The sequence below is a fragment of the Magnolia sinica genome, chromosome 4 (genome assembly GCF_029962835.1).
Source record: "Magnolia sinica isolate HGM2019 chromosome 4, MsV1, whole genome shotgun sequence".
Classification (NCBI taxonomy): domain Eukaryota; kingdom Viridiplantae; phylum Streptophyta; class Magnoliopsida; order Magnoliales; family Magnoliaceae; genus Magnolia; species Magnolia sinica.
Window position 1 is genome coordinate 45,587,626 of NC_080576.1, and position 21,068 is coordinate 45,608,693.

The 21,068-nt window shown below is 42.8% G+C and overlaps 2 long non-coding RNA genes across 2 annotated transcripts; both read right to left on the minus strand.

Moving 5' to 3' along the window:
* Window positions 1-16,280: 16,280 nt before the first annotated feature.
* Window positions 16,281-17,006, minus strand: LOC131244480 (uncharacterized). The gene is made up of 2 exons (XR_009170316.1): window positions 16,542-17,006; window positions 16,281-16,504 (listed from the first exon to the last, which is right to left on the minus strand). It is a non-coding gene; the product is annotated as an uncharacterized LOC131244480 (long non-coding RNA).
* A 2,325-nt stretch (window positions 17,007-19,331) lies between these two features.
* On the minus strand, window positions 19,332-20,783 carry LOC131244481 (uncharacterized). Its single transcript, XR_009170317.1, has 2 exons — window positions 20,716-20,783; window positions 19,332-19,586 (listed from the first exon to the last, which is right to left on the minus strand). It is a non-coding gene; the product is annotated as an uncharacterized LOC131244481 (long non-coding RNA).
* Window positions 20,784-21,068: the final 285 nt, after the last annotated feature.

Sequence of the window (21,068 nt, forward strand, 5' to 3'; positions counted from 1 at the left end):
AACAAAATCAAATTAATAAAGCTAATAAAAGAGAATATAAATTATGCACAAAGTAGATTAAAATGAACACAAACTTATCTCAAAGTGATCCCTTGATTTTACTTAAATTGAGTTATCAATCTCTTAAATTCTGGCTCTATTTATAGTTGCAGAAACTCGGCTACGACTGGTCCTGAGGACACTATAACTGGTCGTACGAGAAACGGATTTTTTAATTTTTGAGCGAGATTGGATAAAACCATTCTCGGCTCCTGAGGTAGGTTCTAATCTTGGGATCCTACAAGGAGGATTTTCATAACAGTATAATCATTTCCAATACGAGCTTACCCAAGATCACAGCAAGTACATCTGAGAATAACAAAGGCACACATTACAAAATCCACTATAAATTTAAACTTTTACATCATCCATAAGGTCTAAAAGGACATACATGAGAATAAAAGGAAAAGAGAGAGAAATCAACAACACTGGAGTCCTCACTGCTCAACTCTACTCCAGCTCAGCTGCTACAGCGCCTACCTAGAGTCTCCTACACGTATTAATCGTGCATAACCTTATAGAAGCTTAGAAGGTGTAAGTGTGTGACAATGGTGCACAGAAGAATAGTAGGAGGTATAAGGAGAGAAGCATGATCAATGAGCATATCACTAGCCTTACCAAGGCTTACTATGAACGTGATGCAATGAATAATGAGTGCCATACCAAGGCAATGCATGAAGGGGGGCTTGTATAGCCAATGCTAATGCGATGCAAGTAATGTCAGTGCTCATATCCAAACCATAAGTCAAGTACATTTCCAATCATAAGGAAATCACCGGGGTCTATTACACTACTGAATGACTGCCTCTCTACAGACCCCGCATAGTCAAACGAGCGTAAGAGACCTCACTAGCCGCCTGTGGACAGCTAATCACCAACAAGGCCTGAAGGTAGCGGACCCATTTACGAGCTGGTCAGACTCAGCCTAGCAATGCCTCCTCGCACCAGGTAGGTAAGGCCACACCCCTATCCAACCGAATACACGACAGTGGGAGTCACGGCCTAACGATATAAGGCCCTTGTGCGCTCATAGTTTCCACTTAGTCACGGCGTTGGAGCAAATCCTTGGTACCATGGAAGTTTTGGAAATTTCACCCATGGGCATCCTATACACCTAGTATGCTCAACTAATATTTTCGGTGTCCATACATACGGCCATCCACAAATACCCCTGTGGAGGTAAGGCCCTGATGAAGTAAGGGCGGATATCCACAAGCTATGTAATGCCAGATGCATGAATCACAGAATCACCCATGCATCAATCACAAGCATCCATCTCTCAGGGAGATACCAACATGTCCTACACAATGGCACAACCATGCCCAATCATACCTCAACCAAGCATGCATATGATGCATATGAGAGTGGGCCATGAAGATAAATAGGGGTGCCAATGAGGTGAAGATGAACTCTCTACATAACCATGAAGGGTCTAGGTACTTAACCAATTCCTCATAAGGAATACAACCTCTAGTGGGGGCCCATATACCTGGGGTAGCCCACGAGACTAAGGAGAATAATGATATGAGCTTAAACAGATGAAACGGGCCTAGCAAGGGTCTATGGTGGGCCTTTAACCACCCATAGAAGTCTATGGGCCTACCTTAGGGCCCACCACAATTGGTCCCCAAGAGGTAGCCCATCTCTAATTGATCATGGATCAAGGACAAGGCCCACGCAACATCAGAAATAAGAAACGGGCAGCCATAATCATACCACAAACACTCATGTTGGGCATTAGAAAGGCGGCCCAAGGCCTATCCAAAACATGGGTCTAAGGGAAACACACATAGCCCAACCCATATATACCACTATGGGCCTATAGGGGAAAGGTTAGGGCCTAATATAAAGGCCACTAATCTCATATATTGTGGTGGCCTAATGGGCAGCCCATTGTTCAAACCACATGGGCAAATGTCATGCTCTTGGTCAAGTAAGTTGGGCCTACAACCCGGCCCAAGTATTAAAGTTGATTTGGTGGGCAACCAAGGGCCCATCTACTTGTGTAATCTGGCCGACTAACCCAACACAATAATATGGTAATAATGGTTCAAGAGTTCAATGGGCCTATCTGGAAAGTTCCAGCCCAATTGGGCCTAAAGAGTTCAATAACTAGCTACATTCATGGACCCGATTAAATTCAACTGTGGTGGGCCTCAAAAGTGCATTTATTAAGCCTAACATTTAAGGAACCAAAGGTATAAATTATTCCCTCTAAGATCTTCACAATGTGGTGGGCCTCATTCCTCAAAATTTCAGCCTAAATGCCAAGCATAATTATAACAAGTTGCTAGATTTTTAACCCAACAGGTTTATGGGCCTATTGGAGTCCAGTAATTGTTTCATTTGATTAGGACATCAGCCTAAGTGGCCCAGCTATCAAGTCAGAGGGCCCCACCACATAGGTTTACATCATACGAAACAAGAGAGTAGGTGGGCCACACTACTAGACCAAAGTCCAGCAGGTAGCCCACATGGGGCGTCCCATATGGGCCTGGGTATTTGGCCGAAACTGACCCAAATTAGCAAGCCGCACCACAGTCAGCTCGAATGTCCTTTGGGCCTGAGATTTTTTTAAGTGACACATAAATAGGTGGGTCACACCATCACAAAATTTCAGAATTTTTGGACACTTAAAAATATTTTAATTTATTTAAATGAAACAGACTATCCAGAAAATCGGACTGATCTGGACACCATATTGTAATCGGCCAGTCTAGCCACCACCATGGTGTGTACAGGTGTTCATTGGCCTTAAAAGTTTGTAGGTGGGTCGCAACATGGGTGGACCATATCTCTATAAATTTTCATGATTTTAGAATACCCAAAAGTATTTTAATTAATTTGAAGGATACAATCTATACAAGGTGGAGTATTGCTAGAATATGACTGTGCTGAATTTGGGCCATTCCAATGGGTGGGTCATGGGCCTCCAAAATTCTGGAAATTGAGGACCAAGGTCACTCATCTTGTATAAAATAAGAGGGAATCCAAAAATGTCGCCCATCACCATCAAAATAATTTATGAATTTCAGTTTACAACAGTCTACATTGCTGGACTGCATAGCAGAAAATCAGACTGACCACCCCTCTTGGCCCACCCTTTTGGATAACCAAATGGAGTCATTTGGGGCTGAAATTTGGCATAATTGTAGGTGGGGTCCACACCTTCAAGAAACATATATTAAATGGAACTAAACACCCCTCTAAATGCCCAAAAATCTGGCCTCAAGATGACCCAAAAATCTGTTCAGACAGATTTGGACAACAACATGTTGCTGTCCAAACCACTCCAAAAGATAATTAAAAGGGAGATAAATCACCATTTCCTAAGGGTGGGGTCCACCTAGATGGGTCACACAACTCTCAGACCCAAGCCCCTTCCAAGATCACCCATAATATCAAGCCCAAAGGCTGTCTAAAACATGACAAGAATATGGGGCAACAAGGTGGGCCTTAACATCTAACCACTTGGGCCTAGTTGCATGGCACATCAAGTGGGTCACACATACATCAGATTTACCATAAAAACATGAAAGAAAATATGGAGAAGAAAGACAATCCGGCCATGGGGTAGGGCCCCACCAGTAATGGGCCCTCCCAAGAATGAATCATACCCATACAACTACATTGATTGTACATGCAACATAAAATCACTACATGCATGATCTATAATTGCTATGGATGGTTGGGATGCCATTCCAACATGATCCTTAGGGTCTAGATGACCTTAAGATGGAGTGTATCATTAAATACATCATGATGGGGTCCATGGAGAATGGCCCCATCATGGATCATGACATGCATGTAGGATGGGCCAAAGGGCCACATCCATGGGATCAAATGGGATCCCCACCATGGATTAGTGGGTCCCACATGATCCATCTAGGAAGAAAAATAAGATCAAAGGATAGAAAATAAGATCAGAAATTATAATCACCCACCTTAATGGATCCCACTCCAAAGTTGCATCAATCTTCTCTTCATGCTCCAAGGGACAAGTTTCAATGGGTGAGATGGATTATTGAAGGTTAGATGGGAGAGGATTTGAGGGAGAAGGGGCTGGAGAAGAGGGAAAATGGGGTTGGATTTTTTTCTAAGAGAGAAAGAAAGAGAGAAGGGAGTAGAGAGAAATGAGAGGGAGAGTATGGAAATTTGTTAGAAAAGAGAGAGAGGGAAAGTAATCATCACTCTTTCTCCTAGATAAGAGAAAAATCATCATAACCTATGGTGATATAAACTATGTTGCTAGGCTAGAGTAGGGATGGGTAGTGTGTGTTGGAATTTGCATAAAAGAGGGTGGCCACCTTTGAAAACATGCCCTCCACACTAGGTGGGCCACATGATCATGCTCAAAGGCTATAAATGAGATGCACACGACTTATGATCCACACATCGGATGGACGCACAAGACGCGTCGTTGGAACCGCGACGATGATGCGGTCACAATGGCATAGGTCTTAACTCGATCCAAGTCGGTTTTACATGACCGAACTCAAGGGTAACTACAAACACTATCCGAAGGTCGCAGGTCACCGGAATTTGACTGGTAGGACCGCGGGACCAAAATGAATGAAATGCATACTCACACACACATGCACACATGCGAACTCGGGTCGTGTCTCACAACCCTCCCCACCAACAAAGAAATTTTATCCTCAAAATTGAACAATCTAAGACAAAATAAAAGACAAAACACCGCCATCATATAGCAATCATCATATAAGGAAGGCAATACAAACAATCATATATCAATCAATCATCAAACAAATGGGGATAACATTCTCTAATCTCGACGTCGTGTTCCCAAGATGCCTCGACCTCTGAATGATGACCCCATTGCACCTTCACCAAGGGAATAACCTTGGTCCTGAGGACCTGCTTCTTCCGATCAAGGATATGAATCGGCTGCTCAATATAGGAAGCATCCTCACAGACTTCAAGTGGCTACCAATTAATCACAGGAATAGTGTCTGACCCACATCTCCGCAACATAGAAACATGGAACACATCGTGGATAGCAGACAACTCAGGAGGTAAGGCAAGCCTATAGGCCGCAGTGCCCACATGCACGGTAATCTCAAAAGGTCCGATGAATCTCGGGGCGAGCTTGCCCTTCACACCAAAGCGAACCACGCCCTTCATAGGTGAGACCTTGAGATACACCATGTCCCCAACTGCGAACTCAAGGGGTCGACGCCGACGATCAGCAAAACTCTTCTGCCGGCTCTGAGCTGTGCGCATCCTCTGCCTGATAACATCAATAACATCTTATGTCTGTAGCACAAGCTTGGGACCTAAGATACGACGCTCTCCAACCTCGGTCTAAAAACTAGAAGATCTGCATGGTCTGCCATAAAGTACCTCCAAAGGAACCATGCCGATAGTTACCTGATAGCTGTTGTTGTACGCGAACTCGACGAGGCGCATATGATCATCCCAACTGCCCGCAAAGTCGATCCCACAAGCCCTGAGCATATCCTCAAGGATCTGGTTGACCCTTTCGGTCTGCCCATCCGTTTGTGGATGATATGCGGTGCTGAGATGGAAAGTGACCCCCAATGCCTGTTGAAAACTCCTCCAAAACTGAGACATAAATCTGGAGTCTCGGTCTGAAACGATCGAAACTGAGATGTCATGCAGTCTCACTATCTCTGCAATGAATATCCTCGCTAACCAGTCCATAGACCAGGAAGCACGTACTGGAATGAAATGAGCCGACTTCGTCAGACGATCGATGATAACCCAGATGGTATCGTGACCGCGCTGAGCCCTCGGTAAACCTGCGATGAAGTCCATCGATACATGCTCCCACTTCCACTCTGGAACGCTCAACAGCTGCAAGGGACCAGGGGGTCTCTGATGATCGTCCTTGACATGTTGGCATGTGTCACACTCGGCTACAAAACTCACAATCTGGTGCTTCATCCCCTGCCAGAAGTACTGCCTCCTCATATCATGATACATCTTCGTGGAGCCCGGGTGGATAGTAAGTCTCGATCGGTGTGCCTCAGTCATCAGATCATGATGCAACTCTAGTACGTCCGGGACACACAACTGGCCTCTTAAGCATAATCCACCATCGGAACCAATCTGCCAGTCTGATAGCTCCATGGATGCGGCCTCTGCTCGGTACTCCTGAAGTGACTCGTCCGTCTGCTGAGCCTCGATCACCCTGGCCACCAAGGAGAGTTGAATCAACAAGCTCGAAAGCTGAACAATGGAAGACTGCAGACCGAACTCAAAGTCAAACTTTGATACATCCTCGAGCATCTGCCACTCACGCACCATCATCTGTGCCACCAGGCCTCGTGGCTGGCGGCTGAGCACGTCTGCCACCACGTTTGCCTTGCCCGGGTGGTACTGAAGGTCAAAATCATAGTCTTTCAGCAACTCCATCCATCGCCTCTGTCGCAGGTTCAACTCGGACTATAAAAATAGATACTTCAAGCTCTTCTGATCCGAGAAGAACTCGAACCTGACCCCATATAGATAATGCCTCCACACTTTCAGTGTGAAGATGACTACTGCGAGCTCCAAATCATGAGTGGGGTAGTTCAGCTCATGGACCTTGAGCTGGCACGAGGCATACGCCACTGGCTTCCCATGCTACATCACTACAGCACCCAAGCCAACTCTGGAGGCATTAGTAAAAACAACAAAACCCTCACTCTCATCAGGAATAGTGAGAACAGGAGCGGACGTGAGGCGGTCCTTTAACTCCGTAAATGCCTTCTCGCAAGCGTCACTCTAGATGAACTTGACGCCTTTCTGCGTCAACCGGGTCAGCGGTGCTGCAATACGGGAGAAATCCTCGATAAACCATCGTTAATATCCCACTAGACCAAGGAAGCTACGAATCTCGGACGTGTTCATGGGCTGGCCCCACTGACGCACTGCATCAACCTTCGAGGGGTCCACAGCGACACCCTCTCTCGTCATCACGTGACCGAGGAACTTCATCTCCTCCTGCCAAAACTTGCACTTCTCCAGCTTCGCATACAGCTGGTGGGCACGGAGGGTCTCAAGCACAATTCACAGGTGCTCAGCATGGTCCTCTCAAGTCCTCGAATATACAAGAATATCATCAATGAATACCACCACGAATTGATCGAGGAACGACCAAAAAACCTCATTCATCAGCTGCATGCATATAGCGGGCGCGTTGGTCAGTCCAAACGACATGACCAGGAACTCGAAGTGACCATAACGTGTCCGGAAAGCTGTCTTCGAAATGTCCTCCTCTCGGACCCGAATCTGATGGTAACCAGAACGTAAGTCTATCTTGGAAAAATACTGTGTACCCTGCAACTGATCGAACAAGTCATCAATATGGGGAAGCAGGTATCGGTTCTTGATGGTGACTCTGTTGAGCTCACGATAATCTATACAGAGTTGCAATGAACCAACCTTCTTCTTCATAAACAATACTGGGGCTCCCCAAGGTGAACTACTAGAATGAACGAAACCTAACTCCCGAAGCTCATCTAACTGCTCCTGCAGTTCCCTCAACTCCAACGGTGCCATCCGGTAGGGGGCCTTCGAGATGGGCGCAGTACCGGGCACCAAATCAATCTGGAACTCCACCTGCTGACGTGGAGGCAAACCTGGGATCTCCTGAAATACATCCGGATACTCACAAACAACTGGTAGCTGCTCAATACTCTCTACCACAGAATCCTCAACGACTGAAGCCAAGAAACTAGATAACGGCTCTCCTCTGGGCTCAACAACGAACTGGAACACTGGCAAGCCTGGAATGTGAAACATAACCGTCCTCGCAGTACAGTCTAAGATGGCACCATACTCTGCAAGCCAGTCCATACCCAGAATCACATCAAAACCTGACATCGGCATCACAAACAGATTGGTAGGAAGGAACATCTCGCCCACTAACACCTGGCAAGAAGGGTAGCGAGGGGTCAATACCACAAACTTCCCCATGGGAGTCGAAACGGCCAAGGCCTCAAACACGAACTCTGATGGAATACCGATCGATCGGTAAAACTGCTCGGCCACAAAAGAATGGGAAGCGCCAGAATCAAACAAAACATGAGCAATGCAAGCAGAAACAAGAAGAATACCCTCAACGACTCCACCGGTCGATGACTACGGGTCCTGGCTTGACACCTGCTGAGCAGAATAAAAATAGCCCTGAGCTGGTAGGGGAAGCAAACCGAAAGACTGAGGGTCTTAAGCCTGTGCCTGTTGGGCTGCAATATATACTAGACCCAGGGACCGGACATTCAGATATCCCCTCTGCTGGTGCTGCGGCTGCTGTTGTCTCTGCTGCTGCTATCACTACTGAGGAGCATGGTTACCTCTGCTGCTGAGGAGGAGCCCTAGGAGCGGCGGGTGGAAGCTGAGCTCTCTGCTGCTGCTGAGGAGGACGAGGAGGAGGCAATTGCGGTGGCCTCTGCTGCTGAATAGGGAGAGGGCATCCGATGCCCGGCCTATCCACAATTGAAGTAAACACCGAAAAAGGGGCCAAAACATAAAGCGGCTAGTGGTGCTGACGATGATGATGAAGCTACTGTCTGAACCATAGGCTACTGAAATCCTGACTTGCCCCTCCGTCTTTGCTGACGGTGCTACCCAGAGCTACCGGCTGGTGCTCTCCTCTTCCGGTCTCCAACGGAACTCTGCTCTCTCGACCTCTGGGTCATAGCCCAGTCCTCCTCATAAACCAGTGCTCGATGAACGACCTGGTCAAATGTCTCTAAACAATGCCCTACCACACGACTGCGAAGGGAAGGACGCAAACCAGTCACAAAACGACGAGCCCTCATCTTCTCATCGCTGGTGAGATGAGGAGCAAATCTAGACAAGGCCAAGAAACGGGCCTCATACTGAGATACAGTCATATCACCCTGCACTAGGGTCTCAAACTCGATCGCCCGCTGGATCTGAACATGCTCAGGGAAGAACTTCTGGTCGAAACAGACCACGAACTCCTCCCATGTCCAAACAAACTGAGGTCTGACCATCCTAGATATAGATGACCACCAATGGTGGGCCTCGTCCTGAAGGAGATAGGTTACAAGGGATACTCTCTGACCCGCAGGACACTGTATAGTGTCAAAAATCCTCGCAACCTCAGTGCACCAAGCCTCAGCGGCAGAAGGGTTAGGGTCACCACTAAACCTCGGGGGATCATGTTGCCGGAACTCTCGGGCTATCGCACTAGCATGCGGTAAGTCAGACTGTCTAGAAACCTCAGCAGTAGCAGGCTGACAGGTCTGTAATGCGGTGGCAACAAGCTGCATCAATTGCTGAAAATGCTCAGCTCTTATAGGTACTGTCGGAAAGGTAAGGGCGGCACTCGCCTCTGTCGGAAAGGTAGGGACGACACTCACCTCACGCGGAGGCACAGGTGCGGCCGGCGGAGCAGGAGCCTCTGAAACTGAAACAGCAGGCTGAGGAGGGGGAATAGGTGGGGGAACCGGAGCAACTGGAGGTATGGGCACTACGAGCTCAACTGGAGGAACAAGCCGGATTGGGACCTCAGGAACCGGATCCTCAACAATGGGAGTAGGACATGCTCGAGTAGGATGGGTAACTCGAGCGCCTCGTCCACAGACACCACGACCACGGGTGCCACGACCACGGGAGCCATGACCAAGGGCGCCACATGCACGTGGCATCGTCTACAAAATAATGACGATGTAAGGAATCAGGACAATTATAGGCTCAATACGGAGCGAAAGGAAGAATTTCTATACACTACTTGTCCTATGTTCTTGGCAGACATACGATGTTATCCTGAGTCATCCCAGAATTACTTGCTATGCTCTGATACCAACTCCTATCACGCCCCAGACTTGGTAACCGGACTCACAAGGAACCCGATTGCCGGTTCTGGCCGCAACAACCTCCGTAGTACCCCATTCTCGGCTCCTGAGGTAGGTTTCAATCCTGGGATCCTACAAGGAGGATTTTTATAATAGTATAATCATTTTTAATACGAGCATACCCAAGATCATAGCAAGTACATCTGAGAATAACAAAGGCACACATCACAAAATCCACTATAAATTTAAACTTTTACATCATCCATAAGGTCCAAAAGGACATACATGAGAATAAAAGGAAAAGAGAGAGAAATCAGCAACACTGGAGTCCTCACTGCTCAACTCTACTCTACGCTCTGCTGCTATGGCGCCTACCTCTCTTGCACGCATCAATCGTGTATAAGCTTATAGAAGCTTAGAGGGTGGTGTAAGTGTGTGACAATGGTGCATAGAAGAATAGTAAGAGGTATAAGGAGAGAAGCATGATCATTGAGCATAGCACTAGCCTTACCAAGGCTTACCATGAACGCGATGTAATGAATAATGAGTGTCATACCAAGGCAATGCATGAAGGGGGGGCATGTACAGCCAATGCTAATGCGATGCAAGTAATGTCAGTGCTCATATCCAAACCATAAGTCAAGTACATTTTCAATCATAAGGAAATCACTGGGGTCCATTACACTGCTGAATGACTGCCTCTCTACAGACCCCGCATAGTTAAACGAGTGTAAGAGACCTCACTACCCGCCTGTGGACAGCCAATCACCAACAAGGCCTGAAGGTAGTGGACCTATTTACGAGCTGGTCAGACTCAGCCTAGCAATGCCTCCTCGCACCAGGCAGGTAAGGCCACACCCCTATCCAACTGACTACACAATAGTGGGAGTCGCGGCCTAACGTTATAAGGCCCTCGTGCGCTCATAGTTTCCACTCAGTCATGGCGTTGGAGCAAATCCTTGGTACCATGGAAGTTTTGGAAATTTCACCCATGGGCATCCTATACACCTGGTATGCTCAACTAATATTTCTGGTGTCCACACATACGGCCATCCACGAATACCCTTGTGGAGGTAAGGCCCTGATGAAGTAAGGACGGATATCCACATGCTATGCAATGCCAGATGCATGAATCACATAATCACCTATGCATCAATCCCAAGCATCCATCTCTCAGGGAGATACCAACATGTCCTACACAATGGCACAACCATGCCCAATCATACCTCAACCAAGCATGCATATGATACATATGAGAGTGGGCCATGAAGATAAATAGGGGTGTCAATGAGGTGAAGATGAACTCTCTACCTAACCATGAAGGGTCTAGGCACTTAACCAATTCCTCATAAGGAATACAACCTCTAGTGGGGGCCCATATACCCGGGGTAGCCCACGAGACTAAGGAGAACAATGGTATGGGCCTAAATAGATGAAACGGGCCTAGCAAGGGTCTATGGTGGGCCTTTAACCACCCATGGAAGCCTATGGGCCTACCTTAGGGCCATCAAGTGGGCATCCAACCACAATTGGTCCCCAAGAGGTAGCCCATCTCTAATTGATCATGGATCAAGGCCCAAGGCCCACGCAACATCAGAAATAAGAAACAGGCAACCATAATCATACCACAAACACTCATGTTGGGTTTTAGAAAGGCGGCCCAAGGCCTATCCAAAACATGGGTCCAAGGGAAAAACACATAGCCCAACCCATATATACCACTATGGGCCCATAGGGGAAAGGTTAGGGTCCAACATAAAGGCCACTAATCGCATATATTGTGGTGGCCTAGTGGGCAGCCCATTTCTCAAACCACATGGGCAAATGTCATGCTCTTAGTCAAGTAAGTTGGGCTTACAACCCGGCCCAAGTATTAAAGTTGATTCGGTGGGCAACAAAGGGCCCATCTACTTATGTAATCCAGCCCACTAACCCAACAAAATAGTATGGTAAAAATAGCCCAAGAGTTCAATGGGCCTATCTGGAAAGTTCCAACCCAATTGGGCCTAAAGAGTTCAATAACTAGCTACATTCATGGGCCCGATTAAATTCAACTGTGGTGGGCCTCAAAAGTGCATTTATTAAGCCCAACATTTAAGGAACCAACGGTATAAATTATTCCCTCTAAGATCTTCACAATATGGTGGGCCCCACTCCTCAAAATTTCAGCCCAAAGGCCAAGCATAATTATAATAAGTTGCTGGATTTTTAATCCAACAGGTTTATGGGCCTATTGGAATCCAATAATTGTTTCGTTTGATTAGAACATCAGCCCAAGTGGTCCATTTATCAAGTCAGAGGGCCCCACCACATAAGGTTACATCATACAATACAAAAGAGTAGGTGGGCCACACTGCTAGAACAAATTCCAGCAGGTAGCCCACATGGGGCGTCCTATATGGGCCTGGATATTTGGCCGAAACTGACCCAAATTTGCAGGCCGCACCATAGTCAGATCGAATGTTTGTTGGGCCTGAAATTATGCAGAGTGACACATAAATAGGTTAGTCACACCCTCAAAAAATTTCAGAATTTTTGGACACTTAAAAATATTTTAATTTATTTAAATGAAACAGACTATCCAAAAAATTGGACTGATCTGGACACCATATTGTAATGGGCCGGTCTAGCCACCACCATGGTGTGTACAGGTGTTCATTGGCCCTAAAAGTTTTTGGGTGGGTCGTAACATGGGTGGACCAGATCTCTATAAATTTTCATGATTTTAGGATACCCAAAAGTATTTTAATTAATTTGAAGGATACAATCTGTACATGGTGGAGTATTGCTGGAATATGACTGTGCTGAATTTGGGCCATTCCAATGGGTGGGTCATGGGCCTCCAAAATTTTGGAAATTGAGGACCAAGGTTTCTCATCATGTATAAAATAATAGGTAATATAAAAATGTGGCCCACCATCATCAAAATAATTTATGAATTTCAATTTACAACAGTCTACATTGCTGGACTGCATAGCAGAAAATCAGGCTGACCACCCCTCTTGGCCCACCCTTTTGGATAACCAAATGGAGTCATTTGGGGCTGAAATTTGGCATAATTGTAGGTGGGGTCCACAAATTCAAGAAACATATATTACATGGGACTAAACACCCCTCTAAATGCCCAAAAATCTGGCCTCAAGATGACCCAAAAATCTGTCCAGATAGATTTGGACAGCAACATGTTGCTGTCCAAACCACTCCAAAAGATAATTAAAAGGGAGATAAATCACCATTTCCTAAGGGTGGGGTCCACCTAGATGGGTCACACAACTCTCAGACCCAAGCCCCTTCTAAGATAACCCATAATATCAAGCCCAAAGGCTGTCTAAAACATGACAAGAATATGGGGCAACAAGGTGGGCCATGACATCTAACCACTTGGGCCTGGTTGCATGGCACATCAAGTGGGCCACACATACATCAGATTTACCATAAAAACATGAAAGAAAATATGGAGAAGAAAGACAATCCGGCCATGGGGTAGGGCCCCGCCAGTAATGGGCCCTCCCAAGAATGAATCATACCCATACAACTACATTGATTGTACATGCAACATAAAATCACTACATGCATGATCTATAATTGCTATGGATGGTTGGGATGCCATTCCAACATGATCCTTAGGGTCTAGATGACCTTAAGATGGAGTGTATCATTAAATACATCATGATGGGGTCCATGAAGAATGGCCCCATCATGGATCATGACATGCATGTAGGATGAGCCAACGGGCCACATCCATGGGATCAAATGGGATCCCCACCATGGATTGGTGGATCCCACATGATCCATCGAGGAAGAAAAATAAGATCAAAGGATAGAAAACAAGATTAAAATTATAATCACCCACCTTAATTGATCCCACTCCAAAGTTACATCAATCTTCTCTTCATGCTCCAAGGGACATGTTTCAATGGGTGAGATGGATTGTTGAAGGTTAGATGGGAGAGGATTTGAGGGAGAAGGGGCTGGAGAAGAGGTAAAATGGGGCTGGATTTTTTTGTAAGAGAGAAAGAAAGAGAGAAGAGAGTAGAGAGAAATAAGAGGGAGAGTATGAAAATTTGCTAGAAAAGAGAGAGAGGGAAAGTAATCATCACTCTCTCTCCTAGATAAGAGAAAAATCACCATAGCCTATGGTGATATAAACTATGTTGCTAGGCTAGAGTAGGGTGGGTAGTGTGTGGGTAGTGGGTGGTGTAGGATATGGGGGATTTAGGTAGTGTATGGGTAGTATGTGATGGAATTTATACAAAAGAGGGTGACCACCTTGAAAAATGTGCCCTTCACACTAGGTGGGCCACATGATCATGCTCAAAGGCTACAAATGAGATGCACACAACTTATGATCCACACATCAGATGGACGCACAAGACGCGTCGTTGGAACCGCGGTGACGATGCAGTTACAATAGCATAGGTCTTAACTCAATCCGAGTCGGGTTTACGTGACCCAACTCAAGGGTAACTGCAAACAGTATCTAAAGGTCGCAGGTCGCCGAAATTTGACCGGTAGGACCGCATGACCAAAATGAACGAAATGCATACTCACACACACACATGCACACATGGGAACTTGGGTCGGGTCTCACAGGACACTAAGACTGGTTGTAGGATAAATAAATTTTAAAATTTTTGAGCTCGAGCGAATAAAACCGTTTTAGGACTGGTCGTAGGGTGTCTACGACTGGTCTTAGCATACCCACGACTGGTCGTAGGACGCAAAGATTGGTTGCTGTAGTTTGAGTCATAGAACAAGGACTGGTCGTAGGACAAGTCAACACTGTTCACACGACTAGTCGAATAGAGTCCAGGACTGGTCGTGGACGAATAGAAAATCTCAAAAAATTGCAACCAACTTAGGACTGGTCTTAGAATTTCTTGAACTGGTCAAGGCAATGCTAGGACTAGTCGAATAAGGTTCAGGACTAGTCTTAGAACAGTCCAATTCCATGTAAAATGATTCAATTGAATTATGTATTCAAAATGACCTACCTTAAGGACAATCAAAGGTCAATCATACCTTGAAAGTGAGGTATGAACATTGAGACTTCATATCTTTAGATGATAGATGACCTTTAAAGATTGTGAAGCTTGAGATCTTTGAACTTGATGTAGCACTGAACATGAGATCTTCTATAGCTTGAATAACAATTCATCTTGTGTTGTACACTGACTTGAGTCTTAAACAATATCACTTCTACTATTGTAGCTTGTACTTGCATTCTACTGCAGTAGCTTGTACTTGCATTTCTTAATATAGTTTGAAGTAGTTCTTCTTTCTTGACTTGAAGTAAAGTGCTTAGAGTGGTGATGCAATGTCTTGAACATTTATAACAATGAACTACGCAAGACATAGATTGAGGTTTTGGCACCATAAAATTTGACAACCAAAGGAGCATAAAACCATAGCACTTACAAAATTTTCTTCTTTCCTCTTAAATATGTCATTTACCAAAAACAATGACATAACACAACAGCCAAGAAATATTAGTGAGGCTACAAAGAGAAATGCTTACTTTTATATGTTTGTGGATGAAGAGACGGAAGCATATATAAAGAATTCTAGTGCACTTAACAACATTAACAGGGTGGGACTAGGAGAGTTGTTGTCATTCACAACCTTCCTTATGCTGATCCAAGACATACTGAAAAGGTGAGTTCTTTTGTGTACTTGTTTTATTTCTTTTAGACTCCAGATTAGATTGTGGTCGAGAAGCAGTCTAGTTGTGTATAAAGCATGTAATTGCCAAATATAGTTAATGACTAAATCTTTATAATGTGACTGTATGCAGCAGTAATGTATTTAGTAATCACGGAAGATTGAAAAATCATATTGGATGTTGCCCAATATGGTACTAGATTGGCTGGTTATTTTTAACTACTGTAGAAAAGGTGGGAATCATGCAATAAAAGGGAAAGTAATAGAATCTTTAACAAAAAAAATGATTTTTTTTTTTGTACTTACTGCCTTTAAAGAGTAATGGTGCTTCAAATGATTTCTAACACTAGAATGCTATAGCACAAGCATAAATTGAATTGTCCCAGTTCATATCAGTGGCATCATCCTCTCACTACAACAAATGGCACTTTTACTGGTGCTCCAAAGAAGCGCCAGCTATACTATTATAGGTGCTAGACAAGCGTCGATAAATAGGTATGTTGGCAAAAGATATGCCGGCGCTAGGCAACTTTTCCCGGTGCTTAAAATTGTACTTTTTTTATGTGAATAAGCATCGACAAAAGTCACTTTGAGCGCCGGTAAAAGTGGTTTCTGGACACTTTCTCATGGAAAAGCGCCATAAGATTTCTACACTAGCATCGGTAAAAGCCTTTGTATGGATTTGAGAGGCCCTAGCATTCCAGTAATTTTTTTTATTATATATAATTCAATCGAAACCTGTATTTTTTAAATATTTGAAACATAAAAATGATGCAATACAAATAAAACTGAATATTAAACAAAATTTATATTACTACACAACAAAAAAATATAATATTTATTACAATAAATTGAAAATGGTCTTGAATATAAATAAATAAATAAAAACAAATCCTCTATATGGTCTACTCCTAGCACGAGTGGCGTCAAAAGGCTGAAGTGATTTGAACTCTGGATTGCCCCACTTGTATGCAATGAGAAGAGTGGATCATCCACCATTAGCCTTTTAAAAACTTCTCCTATGATAGTCAAAACTAGGCTAGTCCTTACCTACTCCATGGAAGTTGGTTTTTCGGCACTTAACGTGCTGATCTATTGGGTGGAAAGAATGGTATGTGGCAATATTCCTTCATGACTTGAAGAGAGCTCTTTCTGCAGCTCATCAAGCTTCATCGATAAACCTGATGACAACACTATGCTTGGTAGCTTTTATATTTCTAGTGTTACCATTCTGTCTAGTGCATATTTCAAGTTTAATTGTCTTCTTCCCTATTAGATGACAACAAGAAATGTATTAACTGCTGAACATGGACATGCCCATAAATGGCACAAGATGTACGGGTGGGTAAAAGAACAATTTTCTTACTTTAATACCATTATCTTAACTAAACCTTAGGGCCTATTTGGTTACATTATCGAAAATGCATTGTACAAGGCAACAGTTAGTTCATTTTACAACCATGTATCTGTTTTTAGTGCCAATGCTCATCCACAAACCATGGACATGTGCCACTATCTGGATAAGGCCATCTACATGGAACTTTTTAGGTAACCAAATAGGCCCTTAAGATAGCTCTAAATAGAGGCCTCCAAATTCTCTTGGCCTATAGTTATAAGTTTGTTGGAATCAAATAAAGTGAAAAAAATGCCCAATGGCCATCAAGTTGGAATCGATTAGGGAGAACAGATGCACAATAAAGGAACACTTACAATGGCTAAAGAATTTATGATAATTGCAACATGCACTTATATAATAGTATAACATGGTTTACTATGTAAATATGAAAATAAGAGAATTTCTCAATGTTAGGCTAGGATAGGATTCCTATAGTAACACCAGGGCAGGTCTTAGACATGCACACTTCTACTAGGTAATGGTTTAGGGTCATCTAGATTAAGGTTTGTGGCCAGACACTTTGCAATATTCTCATCAAATTTTCCTTGTGTGTTCCAACCTTGGGCAAAAGAAACACTTTACTTTCTCCTTGGTCCACCACACAATACTAACAACAACAAAGATAAATGAATTTACAAATCAGTAACTTTAGTGTTTTTTATTTTTATTTTTATTTAGTGTTTTTTTAAAAAAAATAATAAGCAATATAAAATTGTCTACGACAACAAGCAACAGAAGAATTCTCACAAATTTTTTTTTTAAATTTATTTTTATGACATGCACACTTCTAGTAGGTAATGGTTCAGGGTCATCTAGATTAAGGTTTGTGGCCAGACACTTTGTAATATTCTCATTAAATTTTCCTTGTGTGTTTCAACCTTGGGCAAAAGAAACACTTTACTTGCTCCCTGGTCCACCACACAATACTAACAACAACAAAGATAAATGAAGTTACAAATTAGTAACTTTAGTGTTTTTTATTTTTATTTTTATTTAGTACCTTTTTTTAAAAAAAAAAATAAGCAATTTAAAATTGTCCATGACAATAAGCAACAGAAGAATTCTCACAATTTTTAAATTTTAACTTTAGTGTTTTTTTTTTTAAAAAATAAATTTAAATGATAAGAAAAATGAAAAATACTATGAAATGAAATTGAAAACTGAAATTAAAAAGCCATGTGAGAATTTTCATTAGAAAATGGTTTGTAGACTAGCTGGCTTCTTAAGAATGATGTTTCTTTACAATGTTGTTTTTTCTCGATAATGCATATATTCATGTGTATGAATAAACTGCAGGTTTCTCGTCTGTTTGCTGAGAGTGGTGTCGGATTTGTGAATTTCTTGGCACTATTGATGTAGCTTTTACCCATTATATCTCACTAACAATAACAAAGATAAATGTGATAAATTTTTAATTGCTTATTAAAAAAAATGAGATAGTCAAGTGTAATTGCCAGCTTTAGGGTCTTTCTGGTGAAGCAACACAAGATACCATTAGCACTTTCTGGTGCATTCAATTTAATGGAGTTTCCATGATGATCTAGTACACGAAATTAAGAGAAGTCATTCTGATCAGGTTAGGCACTGGGCCCGTTAGATGATTGTTTGATAAATGCCTGAAAGAGATAGAAAAGGGTCATGAAGAAAGTTGACATCGATAATCATGGTGGATTGTGATGGGGCTACTGTCAGTTCCAATTCGAAGTATAACTTGGAGTTCATTGATTATTTATTTATTGGAAAGTTTACTCACATGTCATAGATCTTCGTGAGGTTGTTAAGGTTATCTGGGATGTGACCATTTAGTGAATTCCTATCAAGCCGACTATTGCAAAAGCAGCAATTACAAATATAAAAGTCTAGGTAAGTAGAAGTAGAAATAGAAATCTAGCAAGAGAAGGGGACAGATGAGTATATGGTTAGAGGAACACTCACAAAACCTCAAGGGTTTGTACAAGCCCTAGTGTGGATGGGATTTCCCCAGTTAATTGATTTCCATTAAATAGTCTGCCAGCAGAAAAGCACAAGCAGTTGGTAGAAGCAGAGAATTGAGAGTGGAACATTACTTCAATAGGTAGGTATTTCTATGACTTGCCACTTTTATTTTACTACAAATAAAGGTTTTGTTGCCTTCTTTCTAAAAACATGAACATGTGAAAATAGATGTGAAAACAATGCCTTTAGATCCCCTTTGACGCCATGCCATTGGGTTTGTGTAAAGCAATTCCATGTATTTATCATTTTATTTGTTGTTTTATCAATTATGTTGGAACTTGGATTGATTGTAGATCAATTGTGTGTAACGACCCGAATTTTCAAGACCCGAGTATATGACCCGTGTCCCAAAAACCCGAGTGTTAGCTTTTAAAGGATGGTCAAATTCGAGTGCACAATTTTTTTTTTCCTTCATCAGAGTAAGCAAATGAGCGTAGTGTGGACAAATCGACATAAAGGAAAATTTCATTATCATTCAAATTTACAAGAAGTTGCCCATAATGACTTATACAAACCAATGTCTCTGAATTTAATAAGTACAAGATTTACAAGAATTTAATACATGAAGAATAGTGGAAAGCATATAAATATAAGCCACGAGATCACGCAGCTCCTCCAGGTAAATATAGCCATGCATCCCTGGCGATCGTACCCTGCTCCTCATCAAGTCTGAACAAGCATATTACTAAAGCCACCTGTACTACCTGTACAGTTGTATATTTGATGGATGAGTGGCCAACTCAGTGTGAATTCCCCTCAAGATTACACACCGCCGCATTAGGTAAGAAATAGTATAAAACATCTAGACAACCAAAACAGAGTAAATGCAGTCTTATTAGGTGCATGGATGCATGAATGCAATCATCGACCCGGGTAAATCATCCGGATGGTCGGAGCCCAAGGAAAAACATCCAGACAGGCAATGGGGTCGTCACCCAAAGATGTGAGTGGTCATCAGCGCAACACGCAGCGTAATCGCATGGGCATGAGTGATCCAAGTCATCATCATAAATTGATCGGCTGGTCATTAGCACAACTCGCAGCGTAATCGCATGGGCATAATGATCCAAGCCGTCGTAGTATGCCATGCATGCATGATTAGCCAAGTCATTATTAGTCCATTTACAACCAGCCAATTTAGATAAGCTCAAAGGTCACTACGGGGAGCACATGGCCCATCGTAAGCTGACAGCTCGGGCATAGTGTCCCATTACGACCATCCCCGGCTCATGAGGCTACCATCTTAGGATGTTTAACGGAAACCCATCGACTAGTGGCCAATCATATTACAATATATGGGGCTTACTATCGTATGGTTACACGGTATAAAACATCGAACCCATATAGGAAAAATATCAAAACAAAGCCACATAGGGCGATATCAAACAAGCCACATAGGGCAATTATCAAAATAGGCCTCATAGGGCGAGTGTCAAAACCATGCGATAAAAGACCATCCTTGAAAACTATTTGGACACAATAACCCTAGATGGTAGGCCCACATCAATGATCCGTTTAGACCACTACTCAATAACCACTAAGTCGAAGGTCCATTTTAATCACAACCAGTCGGGTTACATCCCAAGTATGAGTGTACATTTATAGGTGGGGGTTTCCCACTAATGTACCAGTTTAAAGTTCATAAGCAATACACAAATAGTTCACAAGCATGAACAAATATACAGGATGAACATTAAGCAGGCAATATAGCAATTCAATTTCCACCAATTAATACATGTGATTATAAGAGAGAGATATCAATTATAATTTTTTAATAAAAACTATAACTTAAGCTAATGAGAAGATGGAAAGCTCAAGGGGAAGAATCATTACCTTATACTTTGAATCGCCTTCTAGTGTCGCTAAATAATTGCACCCTTAGAATCGTATCCTATCATAAATCATGAACTTATACAATTAGATCCAAGTTCTACGCAATACCTAGGTTTAAGATCATGGCCTAGGGTTTGAATTATTTACCTTAGGGTTCTTAATGTAAAATTTAGATTTTTATCTTAGGGTTTAACCTTAAATTTAGATTCTAGGATTTGAACTCTACTTAGTATATTAATTAAAATTAGATTTTAATAATTACAAGATTACAATTAGTGTTAGTCTTATAATTTATATCAGCTAATATGTTAATAATGATAGTTCATAAGTCTATATTTAAATATGGCGTCATT